The sequence below is a fragment of the Monodelphis domestica genome, chromosome 8, assembly GCF_027887165.1.
Source record: "Monodelphis domestica isolate mMonDom1 chromosome 8, mMonDom1.pri, whole genome shotgun sequence".
Taxonomy (NCBI): Eukaryota; Metazoa; Chordata; class Mammalia; order Didelphimorphia; family Didelphidae; genus Monodelphis; species Monodelphis domestica.
In genome coordinates this window covers 192,878,000-192,892,278 of record NC_077234.1, presented here as the reverse complement: position 1 = coordinate 192,892,278, position 14,279 = coordinate 192,878,000, and the positions used below count along the sequence as shown (strand labels likewise).

The 14,279-nt window shown below is 41.1% G+C and overlaps 1 protein-coding gene across 6 annotated transcripts in view; it reads left to right on the top strand.

Moving 5' to 3' along the window:
- The first annotated feature begins 329 nt into the window (after positions 1–329).
- Positions 330–14,279, top strand: part of NCK2 (NCK adaptor protein 2) — a 195,428-nt gene continuing 181,478 nt past the window's right edge. For 3 of the 6 annotated variants that reach the window (XM_007501188.3, XM_007501186.3, XM_007501187.3), the window contains exon 1: positions 1,239–1,376. The gene's annotated coding sequence lies outside the window, so the exon portion shown is untranslated. Of the gene's footprint in view, positions 411–771; positions 896–1,238; positions 1,377–14,279 lie in introns of those variants that run through there. The other 3 variants (XM_007501189.3, XM_056807319.1, XM_056807318.1) reach the window with 3 other exon arrangements.

Genomic DNA, 14,279 nt, shown 5'->3' with positions numbered 1-14,279 from the left:
GAAATAACTGCCTTCATTTTTGTTACCTCCCTCTCCCAAAGATACGCACGTGCACTTTAAGGTTGCAAGGGAGCCCAGCTCTCCCTCCACCGCGTTTACCCACTACCGCGGATGGGCGGTATTTACTGATCGCTAAGCTTGCATGCAAGCTTCCCAAGCTCACCGAGGAGTCCTGGAACCATTTCTATCCCTCCTACAGTGGCCCGAGATCCCAATGGTCTTTTTGTACCCAAGCACTCGCTGGGAGACGTAGCAGGCGAGAGAGTGAGAGCAGCCTCTGAACAGCTCCACCTCCTTTTCTCCCCCACTCCTCACAACTGGGGGCTCCAGCAGAGTTCTCTCAACCCGGAGGTGGGCATCCCCACTTGGAAGGCAATTGGTCCCCCCCTGGCCCAGGCACCTTGAACTCCGTAAGTGCAAAGGGCTGCACCCCGGGCTGAGCTGGGTATGGCAGTAGTCTGAGCAAGAGGGCACCGTTCTCGTCATCTCCCTAACCAGCCCATCGTGGGCAAAGCAGCCGAGCCCAGCCTGAGCGCAAGTGCCGCAGCTCAACCCCGAGCTTGCAAGCCTGCGTAGGGCAGTGAGGTTGGGGAGGAGGAGGGAGGAGGGAGTGGTGTTGGGGTGGAGAAGGCCTCCAGTCGAGCCCACCGCGTCACAGCCCGGGCCAGGGGAGGAGCAGTTGAGGAGGCGGTGGCGACTAGAAGAGGAGGAGGAGAAGGGGAGGGGAAAAGGAGGAGGAAGGAGGAGGAGGGAGTTATGTGTATGGGGGGAGGGGTTGCTGCCACAGCCGCGGTTACCATCCCGGGTTTGGTCTGGCCGCGAGCGGTGAAGAAGAACTGAAGAACTAGAGAGAGGCCTGGGAGACGTCCGGCCGGTAGCGGGAGGAGAGGAGGAGGTACCGTAGCCGAAGGAGTAGAAGGAGAGCAGCAGCCCCGTCCCCTCGGGAGAGTCCGCCTCCGCCGCGGGAGGGGGAGCGGGAGCGGCGGTGGCGGCGGCGGCGGCGGCGGCAGCAGCAGCAGGAGCAGGAGGTAGTAGCAGCGGCAGCCGCGGCAGCAAGAGCAGCAGCAGTAGTCAGCGGTGGTGGTGGTGAGGGGAAGGAGGGGGAGCGGCGGAGACAAAGAGCGAAGCCTCCTCTGGCGGGGGAGCCGGGCCGCCGCCTCCTCTTCCTCTTCTTCCTTCTCCTCCGGGGCTTGAGTGTGCCGGCCGGCCGGCCAGCAGGGACCCTTTTCCAGCTCGAAGGAGTTTGGGTGGGGGGGGCCTCCCCCGTGCTTTCTGCTCCACTCTACCCCACGGTCAGCTCTCTCTCCGTGTTCTGCCTCCGTTCTCCCGGCCAAGGGCGTCCCCCCCAGCCCCCATCGTTGGCCCCCACTCGGTCGGTAAGTGTCGGACTGGGATGGGGAGCGGTGCGGAGAGAGGAGGGGCTCCGTGTGCACGCGTGTGGGGTTGGGGAGGGGGTGGTGAGAAAGGGAAGAGCCTGTGGGTTTGGGGTACAGGGCACCGCCAGAAACTTGGACTGATTAAACAGAGTTGATGTGGGGCGCCCCCTTCCCGCAAGGAAAGGTGGATGGGCTGGCTGCCGGTGGGGGTTCTCTTTCGCTCCGCTCTGTCCCTTCTCCCCACACCTCGCCCTCGTGCTCTGCTGGGGTCCGGGGGGCAACCCCCCCTCCACCTTCTCAGGAGCATCTGCACTTTTAAACACCTCTCCCCTCTGTCCTCCCTTTTTCCTTCCTTCCTTCCTTCCCTGGTGGTCCCCTTTCCTCCTTTCTTTAGCCTCCTGAGTGGGTGTAGCTGTGTTTTGGAGGTGGAGTGCGCGGGGCGCCCGGGGAGGAGGAGGAAAGGTGGGGGCGGGGCAAGGACCTGGTGGGCTGGTTCAGCTCCGGTTAGGAGCCCAGAGGTGGAGGCTAGGGAACGCTGGGGGTGCCGGCACGGGTATTTCGCCCTGCATTGCTGAATGATAAGAAGAAGGAAATAGGTTGTGGTAGAGGTCTGTTGGGGAGGGAAGGGAGAATTTGCCCAGAGAGGTTGATGGAGCGGAGATAAAGCAGCGGGTTTGGTCTCTGGGACTCCCGGCTGGTGGTGGCTCCTGACTGGCGGAGGCAGGAAGCTCCTAGCTCCCTAGCCTCCTGGGAAGTAGCTCTTCCTCCCCAGAGCTAGGAAGCTCCTTGGGTTTTAGCTGGATTGAGAGTAAATAGCAAGATACGGCTAAATTCAAGAGCGTAAAGAATCGTAGATTTAAGGGGGAAAACGGAGAGGAAGCAGCCCTACTTTACCTCTTGTGTTCTCTTTATTGGCAATGTTGCCCACGATGTTACAGTCAGGTTTCATAGAAGATGATCAAGCGATGTTTGCAAAAGGCACGTAACGTGCCGGATTCCAAATAGTCAGGTCCTGGGCCATATTATTTGGATGACTTCCTCACACTAGTTATTTGAACCCAAGATTCAAAATAGTTTTCTTACTCTGGAGACAATTGCGATGTAAAATTACCTTATTGTTTAGGGCGCGAGGGTTTTAAGTACTAACTTGCACAATAAACAACTTATTTTGTCTGATGTGGAGGGATTTCATTTGCAAAACATTTTAATTGGTGAATAATAAAAATGCTGGAGAATGCCTGCGTCTTTCCGCTGATGAATACTAAAACACCTGACAAATTGAAGTCAAGCTTTTAAACAACTTCTTAGAGTGGTTTTGACGGACTTGCAGGTCTCCATTTATTTAAATGCCTTGGTTTTCTCTCCCAACTAGTTGATGATTGATAAATAACTAATTGTCATCTAAATAATAGTTGACTTCCCGATACTGGAATTAGAGACAGAGGCAATAAATATGTAGCGCCCGGGCTTTGGAGTCAAGAAGGATAGGGACTGGACTTGTGTCTTTGGCTGAATTAACCCCTGTTAATTCAGGGCAGCACCTTTTCTTCAACTTAAATTCTTAAGAGAGCTCCCCTAGGCGTTGAGAGATTAAATGATGTTTTAGAAGCAGGACCTGAATTTAGGACTTTTAGGGTATATGGCCAGTTCTCTCTCTAGTATGCCATAGTGCTGTTGGCACATGCAAACATGACACAGTTTCTTGAGATACAGCAGTCCATTCATTTACTAGTTATTTGACCCTGGACTTAACCTCTTAATATTCTGGGCAGCTTTCTAAAAAATTAAGTTGAGAAAAAGGTGCATCCATACCCCTATCCTTTCCCACTCCAAAACCAGTGCCCTTTTTATTGCTTCCTTAGAGAACTCATTTTGGCTAGAAGTCACAGAGAAGGGGCTAATTTTTACATTGTTAGAAGGGATTTTCTCTTGAAGTTCCCTACACCAAAAGTGCCAAGCCTGGCCACTTGTAGTGTAATTGGGAAATTCTTAACAAAATAAAAAGATAATAATATTGTGACAACGTGGAAATCTAGAGATCCCCAGTTTATTTAGTAGGGAGGTAGAAACCCCAGGTTTTGACCTTGTCTCAGGAGAGTTTTCTCCCTGAGGGAAGGTCCTACTTCACTGGTCTCAGGATAACAATAGACCATCCACTTCAGGTGGGAGCTAAAGTCCAGTGACTGGCCCTGCTGGCAGGGCATCAGTCTCCCAAGCTGAAGGTTCTGAGTTCTATCATTGAAAAGAGGGTGTGATGTACTGGGAAAGGCTTCTGCAAAGAGTCACTTCACCCTAGATTGGGTTTATCTCCCACCTGAAGTGGATTGTCTATTGTCTGGTGAAGTAGGACCTTCCCTCAGGGGGAAAACTCTCCTGTGACAAGGTCAAAACCTGGGGTTTCTACCTCCTAACTAAATAAACTGGGGACTCCTAGATTTCCACTTTGACAATACCCATATGTAATGTTATATATGTGTAAAATATGTATGAATTTAGTGTTATACATATATAACATTACTTTTAAAACTAAGTCCAAATGTGGCCCCCAGGAATCCTTCTCTCTGAATGAACAGCCCCAGATTTCTATTTGATTTTGACACTAATGAAGTTACAAGCCCCTTGCCCCTTTCTAAACCTAGTTTGCACTAGTTAGAATTTGCCTTTTCATAGGTTTTTGGTCATTTTATGTTTATGTGAAGGTACTTAATCATCTTTCTAACTGAATTCTTTTACTGATGCCAAGATTCTAGAAATCTCCAAACTTCTTCCATTTTACACTACTGCTGTTTTCCAGTAAGGCAGATATTTTATCCTATCATAAGCATTAAATACACTGGTTGGATTCTTGAGTGGATGACCTGGTGGGTATATACAGATTGTATATAACCTTTTATGATCCCCTAAGGACTCTTTGATTACTTTCTATTACCTGGAGCCTTTCACTTTAACTCTCTCCTTTGCATTTATGTAATTTCCTGGCTATTGCTCTGTGTGAAAGGAACACTTTTAATTGGTAAAGCTGCAGTGAACATTGGGGGAGAAATAGTGCTTGGGGAAAAGTGTCTGTAACTTTAAAACTGAGATTTAATGACCTTACAGTATAAGAGTGCTTGCTCACTCTACTGGGGAGGAAGTTTTGAGAGCTGGTAAGCTAAGTTTCTTCTTAAATGAGCTGGAAACTACCCATAGATCACCCCAGTGAGGGAGGAAACTAAATTGTGTACTTGTTCAGATGGATTGCAAATGGGGCCATCCAATTGTTTATTTCTGAAAATGAGTTATGGAAATACTTCAAAGCTTACTTAAAAGGCCTTAACTGCAAATATTCGGGAAATGTGGTTGGTAGCTCAGATGCATAAGTTCAGGCAACTCCAGAGTCATTCAAGGCAAGTCATTTGAACTGGTTTTTTAAGTAAGTAGCTCCAGCAAGTCAGAATGTTTTCTTTTTCCTGTATTATTTAGGGCTACAATTTTAAAATTTAAATGAAGCTTTTCTTCTGTGACTATTTTTTCACTTTGAATTTTCCCCTTACCCTGAAGGAGCAAGATAATCTCTGAAGGCTTAATTATTAACACTGAGCTATAAAGAGCAAAAATTACATGCTTATGGATATTTATATAGCCGTTAGAAGTTTTGTATATATAATTAGCTAAAAACTTATCTTTCTGGATTATGTTCTAATAAACATTTTCAGTGGACTTATGATTTCATTGATGTGAGAATGCCTCTTTGACAGCAGTATAGGTCAGCACATTTTATGCAACTTTCAGGTTTACACTGTTGCCAGTAGCACTTAAATCCAGGATCACACAGCCAGTATGTATCAGAGGCTGAACTTGAACCCATAGTCTTCTTGGCACAAGGCCAGTTCACTATCCACTATACTACTTTGTCTCACAAATTCACTTATGAATTCATTTTGGTTCTTGAAAAATGTTACAATGAAAATGCAAGTTGCCAAGATAGATCTACTGACTGTCATAAGTGAAAGCTTAACATGGGTATCAGTACTCAAGGGATAGACAGTTTTGACAGATACTCTAGATAGCCAGGCAGAATACATGTAACTTCTTTTGTTCTCTGTGATGCTTTGCACATCATGAGTGCTTAATTAATACTTAATAAGGTAATGACCATTTCTGTTATGAAGAGCCAGCTTAGCACAGTGGATAGGGAGCTGCTCTTACATGCAGATGACCTGGACCTCACCTTTTATTTATACTAATTTTGTGACTGGGCAAATCATTTAACCTATCAATGTTCCAAGCAATTCACTGAAAAGCCTAAGCTGTAGAGCTATTCCTGGTCTTAATTCTCAGAGAGTTTTTCCTTGGAATAGGATGTCTCAGAGACACCAATATCTTACCACACTTAGCCAACAACAAGAATTAGTTTCTTCTCAGCCTAGCTTCAGAAGCCCCCCAAGGGTCCTTCAGCTTAGGACAGAAGCTAACAGTGGTCCTGTTCAGAGCTTCTCCTCCTTCAGCCTCACTTGACTCCCCCAACTGCCTTTCCTGGGAACATTCTATTTGGAATGTTCTTTTTTGATTGACAGCTGAGGTCCTTTACTTTGTGTTGCATGCTTGTCTTGTCTTGTAAATCCTCTCCTTTACAGGAGTTCCCAAAGAAATTATAATTTTGCTTATGTTCTCTTGCTACTCCCTCATCCCCAATCTGTTTTTTTCCAGTCTTTTTTATTTTTTTGAAAGTTGTGAAATTTTGAAAGAGAGATCTTGTAAAATATGACCACATGAGGGTCAAAATGACAATATATGTGAAAGGTTTTATAATTCTAAGGAAGTATATAAATTATATTGCTTTTATTTTTGTTGCTTTAATTTTGTTGATTATAATGACCAAATGTCAATGATTTTTTTTTATGTCAATGATTGTCATCTTTAAAAACCCTTCCCTTCCCTCTTAGAATCAATACTTTGCATTGGTTCTAAGGCAGAAGAATGGATTAGGCAATGGGGGTTAAGTGACTTGCCCAAAGTCACATAACTAGGAAGTGTCTGAGGTCAGATTTGCACCCCAGACCTCCCATCCATTGGCCTGGCTCTCAATCCACTGAGCCACCTAGCTGCCCCCCCCCCCAATATTGTCATTTAGTTGGTAACTATATCTACAGAGGTGGAAGAATTCTCCCTAACTTTCATAAGGATTACTATTTTCCTATATGTTGCCTATTTGGTATGCCACTAAAATAAAGTTATAATTACGCAGTGCTAGTAGGCTATCATTTATCATTAACATTTGGCATTTTAGGCTAGTGCAAAGTAATAATTAGCTAGGAAAAAGACATTTCCCAATAGATCCCTTTAAAAATCAAGAGATCTTAAAAAACTCTTTTCCTTGATTTTTCTTTTGCTATTAATATCTTATTATCTTGATGGACTTTATCTCACTTTTCTCCTTAGAGATGCTCATTGGCTCCCTTTTTCTTGTTTACTTGTTTTTGTCATGTTTAACTTTTGGAGACCCCATTTAGGATTTTCTTGGCAGAGATACTGGAATGGTTTGCCATTTCCTTCTCCAGCTCATTTGATAGCTGAGAAACTGAGGCAAACAGCGTTAAGTAACTTGTCCAGGGTCACACAGCTAGTAAGTTTCAGAGACCAGATTTGAACTCATGAAGATGAGCCTTCCTGTCTTCAAGTACTGTGCCACCTAGCTATTAATGACTATTCCCTACATAATTTGTCATTCAAGCTTCTTTCTACTATCTCTTAAATGTATTTACTATTGTTTGTTCTTGAATATGAACTAAATTTTGTTCATGCTGTTTTCTTTACTTAGACTGTCTACCTTTTTGAAATATTACCATTTATCTTTTTTTTTTTAACCCTTACCTACTATTTTAGAATCTTATGGCTTAGGACTAGGCAGTTGGAATTAAATGACTTGTCCAGGGTTGTACAGCTAGTCTGAGGCCAGATTTGAACCTTTCCCACTCCAGACTTGGAGACTATTCACAGTACTACCCAGCTGCTCCTGCTATTCATCATTTAAGGCCTAACACAAATACTGCTTTCTTGTGAAGCATTCTCATATACCTTCCACGGGAGATACAATATTGACTTTTCCCTTTCTCCTGGCACTTGTATTTTTTCTTGTTATTTAGCTGTTCATGTTACTCCCCCATACTACATTGTAAACTCTTCAAGGCAGGAAAGTACATTTATTTTTATGTGCTTTGCCTTCATTAGCAACAAATTGATGCAGTGTACAGAATGCTGGGTTTGGAAACCAAAGACCCGAGTTCAATTTGGAACCCAGACACTTGGTAGCTCTGGGACACTGGACAATCTCAGCCTCAGTTTTCTCATCTGTGAAATGGGGATGAAGATAAAAAAAAGCTTTGAAAACCTTCAACATAAATACTAGCTCTTATTATTTGCTGTTAGTACTCAAGTATGTGCAGAATAATATCAGTTTGTAGATGACCAGGAAATATTGTTATATCTTGAGATTTTAGCAAGTTTAAAAACTTGTTCTGGGACCATGTTTTAAACCAGAGTTTTTGCTTAGAGGTTTGTCTGTATGATGAAAAACTCCCTGTTGCTTATCATATAACTGTTCTCAGTCATACGGAAAACTTTGTCACGGAAACAAAGCCAAACAAAAAAATCCTTCTGTCTAGTGAGAGGGTTGAATGTTTACACATCAGACTTTGATAGTCTATATTTTCATCCAGAAATTTTTTTCTTTTCTTTTTGATTTTTCTGATATCTTTTTAATTTCTCTTGCCAATTGATTCATGTACCTCATACTTCAGCCATACATCCCTAAGTGATCCTGTTTTTTTTTTTAATCATCCTCTTAACGGGGGGAATGTAAAAAAGTATCATTATTTAAATTGCAAAGTTTAAATTCCTTTTGAGAAGAATTTTAGGTAAAGAAGATGCTACCTCTCTGAACCCAGAAACTGAACTGTTGGAGAAGACATAATGAAGATGCCTCCAGACCACAAGTTGCACAAAATTGATGAACATTTATTTGTATGTATACTTTCATGCCAAAGGGGACTGCCCCCTAATGGGCTTTTTGTCAATGCGTTCAGCAATTATTGGTTTTGTTTTGTTTTTTCTCATCCTCAAATTATTGTAATCTTTAAATTGATTATGTTTTTATGATCCTTTGGGAAAGGACTTCTTCCCAGAGGATCAAACGGGGGAATGTAAAATTGAGATTTGAACTCTGGACTTCAATCCCCACAAGCCCTTGCTCCACTTCCCCAAAATGCTTTGTAATCTCACAGGAATTCTGAGGTGGGCCGAGATCGAGAAAGGATTTAAGCTGGTAGCAAAGGTTTTGGGGGTCTTTTTCTCTCCTTTTTGGACTTCCGTTTTGGAGCAGACGTGGCTCTTTCCATAATGTAGGTGAGGTCTTGTCTAGGCCTCTGGCCTAGGCACATGTTTCTTATCCTGTATTTTCTTTAATTCTTAACCTTTAATAAACCTCATAAAATATAATATTCCTTGCAGAGAGAAACTAATTTCTACCTGTCTCAGTCTCCCCTAAATTTTAATCTTTACACTAATAAGATTCTTTCTAGAAGTTAACACGAAGGAAGAAATTTGGGCAAAGCATTTTATATAGTATCATTTGGTTGGAATACCACAAGTTAAGGTTATCTTCATCTCTTCCCATGTATTTATCATAATTGAAAGGTGAGGAAGATTTGATAGGATTCAGGATTTAAAGATAATAAACTCTTCTACATAATTTGTTAGGGGAAGGTATTGTTTTTGTTAATAAGTTAATATAACATTCTCTGGATTAAACCAGAGGCTAACTGGTAAAATCAACAGAGAACTGGCAGCTTAAGTCAGCTAAACCAGGGTTCAAGTTTCACCTCTGACACATAATGGTTGTGAGACTGAGAGATTCATTTAACCTCTCAGTGTCCCATATAACTAACACCGCTAAAGCAGAGCAGGCACCGAACCTCTTCTGGTAGAGAGAGTTTCTTGTCCTTACTGGGAGTTTTCTGTGCCAATAAAATCGAAGGTATGTATATTTCATAAAATTAGAATATGATCAGCTACACATTTAATGTTAAAAATATACTGAATATTATTTAATCTTTGCCAACTTGGGAGACATTTCAAGATTCTTATGACATTTTAAAATTTAATTTATTTTTTGTTACATTTTAATTCCTGAGTTATCTCCCTGCCCTCCCTTTTCTGCAACAGAGAAGGGGACCATTTGACAAAGACCTAGATATGCAGATATATCTCCAGCCAGATCTAGAGATTTATCTATTTTTAAAAGTAGGTAGATAGGGAGGATGCAGATACAGGTCTTGAATTCAGCACCTCCACACTTCTACAACAATTCAGAATAATAATAGCCATGCTGCCTTTTTTTTTTTACACCAGAAAAGCTGTTTATTTGAAAAGTCCTGTTGGTATGGAAAACCTAGTTTCTATCTTGAATATAGGGAGAGTGGGGATGTGCTCCTTGCAGCTCACTGCTTACCTGTAGAACTGCTTCTCACCCATAACTGGTGTAGGCATCTTTGAGGCTGGGGAGCAAAAAAAATCTTAGGATTTTATTCATAATTCTCTTTAAGCAAAAAATTCTTAGCAAAGGGATTATATTTCCAAGTTACAATAAATCTGCTACTCATGATTCCTGCTGCTAAAGTGCTGCTCAGGAACACAAGAATTCTATATCTATCAATCTCTATTTATCTCTATGTCTAATAAGTTATCTATATCTATATGTAAAATCATATTATGGATACTTTTTATCTGTTGTTTCTTAGGAGGTGGACATTCACAATTATTCTTCAGCATTTCAAGATTCTGTCGAGCTTTTTAGTTAAAACATTTTAGTTAAAACATTTAATTCAAACAATTACTTTTTGGTCATTTATATTGGAGAAGTGCTGTTTAAATGAATACTAGAAAGCAGAAAGTTAACTATAGTTGAAGGCTGGCCATAGTAAGATATGTAATAGTAGCAGCCCTCACAGAAATCTGGTGGTACTTTAAAGAGATTCCCTCTGCATTTGAGAATAGCCCATTCTTGTTTATTCTATTACCAAGCTTTCCAAATTCATTATTTCAGGAAGTCCTGATTTTTCCATCAAGGGGATGAGGAATTTGATATAAGTAACCAGTAATGGTTACTAAGAAGTTATGCTTATGGTGGAAACATATACTCATCATATATGCCATATAACTAAATGAGAGGCTAGTTTTGGAACAGTCTTTAGAGAGAATGAAGTTTTAAGCTGGGTAAGTGGAAGTTAATGTTGATGTGATTTAATTATTTTTTTTCTAGTTTATACTGTCTAAATCTTGTTTACATATGTCCATGGTGTTTTGCCCTTTAGAGGGGGAACTTCATGAGGGTGCACCTTTTTTTTTTGGCCTTTCTTTGTATCCTCAGTGTTTAATACAGTGTGAGGCACATTGTCGCTGCTTAATTAATTCTTGTTGACTTCATTCAGTATTTGGGAGAGAGTAGGTTGAAGAATTTTTAAAAATCATACATAATTTGGGTTAATCAACTGAGATTAGGGATAAGAACAGAACTATGTGACTTCTCTGATACAGGGAACTCTTGATTAGCACCTAAGATTGGCTTGGAGAACTGAGATTAAATGATTTTTCCAGGGTCACACAGCCAGTATCCACCAGAATCAAGATTTGCACTTAGGGCTTCCTAGTCCCAAGGCAGCTTCATTCTCCCCTCTGTCCTGTCATTTCTCTTGAACCCAGTGTTCTGAGGTGATGTCCCATCCAATTACCAAAGAGACCAGATCCTGCTTTTTTAGGTTGTGAGATCTGACTTGTTCCAAGTGGCATGAGGTTAGACAATATTTGAATAAGTGGAACTTGAAACTTTATTTATGATTAAGACTCCAAATCTTGAAATCAATACTGATGCTGCCCAATTTCCCTAAATTACTTTTCTTTATTTTATTCAAAATAGAATTACTAAAGTATTGTGAGCAGCTTGCTACATATTTCAACCTTGTTTGTGCCTTCTTATCCTTCAATCCTTGGCTTTTTTTGTTCAGTCAGGTTGAACTCTCTGTGATGCTATTTGTTTTTTTTTTTTTTTGCAGGGATAATGTTGTGTTTTGCCATTTCTTTCTCTGGCTCATTTTAGAAATGAGGAAACTGGCAAACAGGGTTAAATGACTTCTCCAGAGTCACCAAACTAGTAAGGATCTGAGGTTGGATTTGAAGTCTGGAAGATGAGTCTAGGTCTGGTACTCTATCCATTGTGCCAAGGGAAGTACAAAGATACTACATTGCTTCCTCTTGAATTTCTAATCTATGGAGAGGTTATGACAAGATGATTATGGTAAAATACCTCCCCCTGCCCTAATTTATTTATTCCTTCCAGGACTGAAATTTTGGAGTTGAGAGTCATCTTTGAGTTTCTTTTACTAAAGCCCTTGTTGTTTTGTCTTTAATTAGTTAATGCATATTCTTTCTTTGCTAGTATATCTTATACATGGCTGGCAAATTGACTTTGTTTAAGCACGGATCTAATCAGATCCTGACCTCTTCTCCAGGCATTTTTCCTGGCTGTTACTCATGCCTGGAATGTCCTTCCTCTGCTGTGCCTCCTGGCTTCTTACAAGTCTTAGGTAAAGTGCTGTCTTCTGTAGAAAGCTTTTCCCTTATCCTTCTAGTGCTTTTCTTCTCAAGTTCTTCTACATAGATTTAAACAAATATATCTATATGCATTTTTTCTCCTCCCTTAGGTTGTGAACTATGACAGCAGAGACTGGCTTTTGTCTTCATAGTTGTAGTGCTTAGCATATATAGTAAGCATTTAATGATTGGTTGCTGTCCATACTGGAAGAGGACCAAAATTACATCACTGGTGATGCCTTTTGACTTGCACATAAATTGGATTTAAGTGAGAGGCAGAGTTAGACAAAGTACTTAGACTCATTTTCTTTTCCAGTCATTGAAGTCAAGGGGCAAGACAAAAGTCAGGATAACTGGCAATGGCCAGGGATATGGTGGATGACTTTGGCTTCTTCACTGTCTAACCAAGCTCTTAAATGCTTCACAGCACCTTCAATTGCCTTCATGGTGGTTGAAGCACATTTTTCTCCTCTATTCCTTCCTCAGTGGTGTTGGTGGGAGGAATCTTCATAACCTTGGAGTAGAGAATCATCTTCCCCCTCTACCCCACTTCGAGGCTGGTTGGTTACCCTCAACCCAGTTTAACTTGCTTGTCCAGATGGTTTACTGGGGTGTGGCCACTGTACAAGCTACAGCTTTTTAGAGCCACAGGTGAGAGCTGGGTGTCAGGTGGATACCAAAGGACAGTGAGGAGGCCTCATACTAGTCTTTCCTGAATACTTGCTACATACCCATGACATTTAATGTTTACTGAGTGACCAAAATCTTCTCCTACAACCCTTCAGAGATTTCTGTCCTTTTGCCTATAGCAGAAAAATCCTAAATTTGGCTTCCCTTCTACCATTCTAATCATATCTCATATTCTTCTTCCTTTTGTGCAGTGTTCTATAGTCTGAGCTGCTTTCTTTTTCTCTAGTATACCTTCTTCAGTGTTTATGCCTTTGTTTATAGCATGATAGTTCTTTCTTATCCTTCAGTGCCCAGCCCAAATACTGTCTTTTCCAAGAAGTCATCCCAGATTTTATCTACATGGATTAACTCTAGCATCAAGAGGTGGTCTTCCTTTTCTGTCAGTAATTTTTTGCATACCTTCCTTAATTCACTTGAACACTGATATTTTTAGTTAATTTGTATGTGTAGTTCATCTTTCTTGTTATTCAATAAGTTGCATGAGAATCTTACTCTTTGGTTTCTCCCATAGTTCTGTCACACAGGATCTTATACATTTTTGTAAATAATTTATAAATGTATGAATAAACCAAATAACTTGGCAAGTATGTGGATAGAAAACAATGATTTAAAATAGGAGTGCTCACCAAACCTATTGAATTTGATTATTGATTTTTCTTTTTTTTCTTTAGATTATTTTCCCATGGTTACATGATTCATGATCCCCCCTTTTATCCCCCTCCCAGATCTGCTAAGCAATTCCATTACATTATACTTGTATCATTATTCAAAACCTATTTCCATGTTATCCATATTTGTAGTAGAGTGATCTTTTAATATCAAAACCCTAATCATATCCCCATCGAACTAAATGATAGATCATATGTTTTTCTTTTGCATTTCTACTTCCCCAGTTCTTTCTCTAGATGTGGATAGCGTTCTTTCTTGTGATTGTACTGGGTCATTGCATTGCTGCTAGTAGAAAAGTCTATTACATTTGATTGTGCCACAGTGTATCTATCTCTGTGTACAATGTTCTCCTTGTTCTGCCCCTTTCACTCTGCATCAATTCCTGGAGGTTGTTCCAGTTCACATGGGATTCCTCCAGTTCATTATTCCTTTCACCACAATAGTATTCCATAACCATCAGATACCACAATTTGTTCAGCTATTTCCCAATCTATGGACACCCCCTCATTTTCCAATTTTTTGCCAGCGCAAAGAATGTGACTATAAATATTTTTGTACAAGTCTTTTTCCTTATTATCTCTTTGGGGTACAAACCCAGCAGTTGCATGGCTGAGTCAAAGGGTAGGCTGTCTTTAAAAGCCCTTTGGGCATAGTTCCAAATTGTCCCTGTAATAATTATAATGTGTGCAGCACACATCCTAATTAATGTATCATCCAGAATGTTTGGTCCAATTCATAACTCCACCAGCAGTGTATTAGTGTCCCAATTTTGCTACATCCCCTACAACATTTATCACTTTCCATATTGGCCAGTCTACTAGGTGTAAGTGGTACCCCAATGTTATTTTAATTTGTACTTCTCTAATCAGGAGGGATTTAGAACACTTTTTCATGTGCTTATTTATAGTTTTTATTTCT